This window comes from Silene latifolia, chromosome 4 (assembly GCF_048544455.1).
Source record: "Silene latifolia isolate original U9 population chromosome 4, ASM4854445v1, whole genome shotgun sequence".
NCBI lineage: Eukaryota > Viridiplantae > Streptophyta > Magnoliopsida > Caryophyllales > Caryophyllaceae > Silene > Silene latifolia.
The window spans coordinates 33,151,298-33,154,267 of NC_133529.1; the positions used below are offsets into that span (position 1 = coordinate 33,151,298).

General features: G+C 48.7%; 1 long non-coding RNA gene across 1 annotated transcript; it reads right to left on the reverse strand.

The window, feature by feature from the left end:
• Positions 1-2,024: 2,024 nt before the first annotated feature.
• On the reverse strand, positions 2,025-2,742 carry LOC141652194 (uncharacterized). The gene is made up of 3 exons (XR_012547021.1): positions 2,436-2,742; positions 2,194-2,355; positions 2,025-2,108 (listed from the first exon to the last, which is right to left on the reverse strand). It is a non-coding gene; the product is annotated as an uncharacterized LOC141652194 (long non-coding RNA).
• Between the last annotated feature and the right edge of the window lie 228 nt (positions 2,743-2,970).

The following is a 2,970-nucleotide window of genomic DNA, read 5'->3' on the forward strand; positions in this document are numbered from 1 at the left end:
TAAATGTTCGGGATCCCACCCACCAATAGCAGCTGTTTCTTCAGGAAATGGGCAAATATCACCTCCTGGGAACGCGAAAACATGATAATTCGGGTCCCAATAGTCAAGGCAAGCATCCAAGAACGGTTTTACAATCTTAATGAGTTTCAAACTCAATAAAGACCCAAGGTTATAAGCACCCATATCATGCTTCTCCATATTCGAAAATTCATTGGTCCATTCCTTCAAGCGGATCTCCAAAGTATTCATGATGATAATTTTCTTTTGAAAATTTATTTTGGGAGTTTTATGTGAATAGACGACGAAAAGACGGAAGATTTATGTGAATTAAAACTCCATCGACGCTTCTATTTATACTAATTGCTGTTTCCAAAAATCCGCCAGAACGGACCAGCTTGGGAACAGGCGCAGCACCTGCTGCGCCTCTTCAAAGGGACGCAGCTCATGCTGCGCCTCTTCCCCAGTCTCACTTCTGTAATTTCCGCGTTGGATCTTTCCTAATTCCAGAACGTATGATTTCCTATTCCTGCGGGGTTTTATTTTGGTAAATACGAGGAGATTACCATACTTCAAGTTTCCTAAATTCGCAGGCACGCATTTCGAGGCGACGTCGACACCTTCGCCATTTCATTACACTTAATTCCTTTTCCTTTTTAGGAAATAAATTTCATTTTTTCATTTTTAGGAAATAAATTTCATGTTCTTTTTGGGAAATAATTTTCTTTTGTTTTCATTTTTAACGAATTTCAACATTTCATTTCTACACTTATAGATTTCTCTTTTTCTTTTTTTTCAGGGGGTAACCCTCCCTACCGTCCGGTCGTTTCCGGCAAAATTTTTGCATTTTTTGCATTTTTGTGTTCTTTTGAGTCTCTTTTTGCGCTAATTAAGGCCATACGTATAAAAATGTATGTTTTGCGTGATTTCCATGTAAATTTCGGCAGCATGACGGCGTAAACCGTTATCTACCAAACCTGTTCAAGAACTAACCTGCAGATACAAGCAACACAACCCAGCAGCAAAGGCACTCAGGCCGTCGTATATACACCAAACAGAGCAAATGTACAAGCAAACTGGGGGCTTGCGCCCCAAACAAAGTCCAAAAATGTTCAAAATCAGATGTCCAAATGTACAAGTCTACAAAACTACACAAAACTACTGCTGGGCGCCCTCCAACTCGGCAACTCTCGCCACCAGAACGGCGATCTCGGCGTCCCGAACCTCGAGCTCCCTCAACAAGCGAGCTGTCTCCTCCCGAGACTGGGTCAACTCTCGCTCCAGCTCGCGGTCACCCTGTAAATAGCAATAAATTGGCTCATGTCAATCGGTTCAAGCAAAATTGGAAATCAAAAATCAAAAGAAATCAAATGAGGTTCATACCTGACGACCTCGACCACCGACGAGTGCCTCGATGGCAGTAGCTCGCAGCCGGTTGGCCACCCTCCATAGTGCCACGAACCGGGACGGCGCAACCTGCATTTTCAAAAGAAATTCTCAACAAATTGAACAAGCTCAATCAAACGTGTTCTTACACGAAAGTTATATAAGCTGGAGGCTCACCCTCCGAATCAGATGCTGCCAGTCGTCTAGGCCAGCATCCGTCACTGCTACGTCAAAGTCACGCAGCTCGGAGACCGTCGTCCTCCCAGTCGCGTCGGTGTACTCAAGGGTCTCAGGGTACACTGGGGGCTCGATGCCCGCCGCCTCGACCTCCTGCAAAGACAAATAGCTCTCATTTAATCGATGATCTTTCGTCGTAATTCTCAAAATCAAATCAAGTAAAAAATACTCACCACTACCGGCCAGTACGCCAACCTCCCGTAAAGGAACGCCGAGTAATCCTCGCCAGGGAGAAGAAGGTCGTCGCCACTGGCACCAGCCAGGTCCGCCTCCCTCTCAGCATCAGAAGGCTCCCTAAACATCGTCCTGGGAGGATCGACGGGAACCGTCAACGCGTCCCGAGAGCACTGACGAGCCAAACGCTCGCCCAGGTACCACACAGGACCCATCGACGTCCTCAACAGCAGCCGACTCGGGCTCCTAGGTCGAAGGACCTCAGCAACAAAAGGAGGCGCTCCAGCGTACTCCGCCCAAGGTCTGGGCACCCACTGCGACAAGATAAGGCAAAGATCATTCATATGATCAATTGAAGGCAAAATATAAGAAGCAAGTGAATATAAATGAGATACTCACGCTGCTCAGCTGAAGGGCGTTCACGTCCCGCCGGTAGACGTTGTGAGAAGAACGCTTGCTCTTCGTCCGGCACATCACCCAATCCCTCACCACAGGATAGGCCCTCTCCAGCGGCTCCGTCCTCTTGGGCGCGAGACTCGGGAAGTAGGAGTACACCCACGCCTGTAAAGCAGAATAATCAATCTTTCGTGATTCGATAAAGAAAGGAATTTGCTATTAATCTAAAAAAGGAAGGTTCATACCTCCAACAGTAGTCCAGGTCCGACAGCACCTGGAGAAGTCCCCTTCTCCATCAGCTCCGGACGAACCATGGCCCTCATGAATCGGATGAGGACCGCAAAACCAGCAGTGACCCAGTCCCAGCGCCCTAGGGAACTCAGGTCAGAAAGAAAGGGAAGAAGCTTCGTCGACAGCCTCTCACCCTTGTCTCCGAGGTAAATCAAAGACAGAAACCACCAAAGCCACAGACGAGCCCTCTGCTCAGCTGTGCAGGGAGGAGGAGCCGTCTCCCTCCCCTCGATCGTCACCAGCGCCGGGGTCTTCCCCGCAAAGTAGTCTCGAACGTGAAATCTGGGTACCAAACCCAAGATCGCAACACCTTCGGCGACAAATTCCAGCCGATCAATCTCCTCGCCTCGTCCGAGTCCGCCCTCATGGCAGTCTCCGACCACACCATCTCCTCGGTCCCACACGGCAGGCCAGAAATCATGTCGTAATCCTCCAAGGTGACTCCCACCTCACCGAAAGGCAGGTGAAACGTGGAAGTCGTATCCCAGA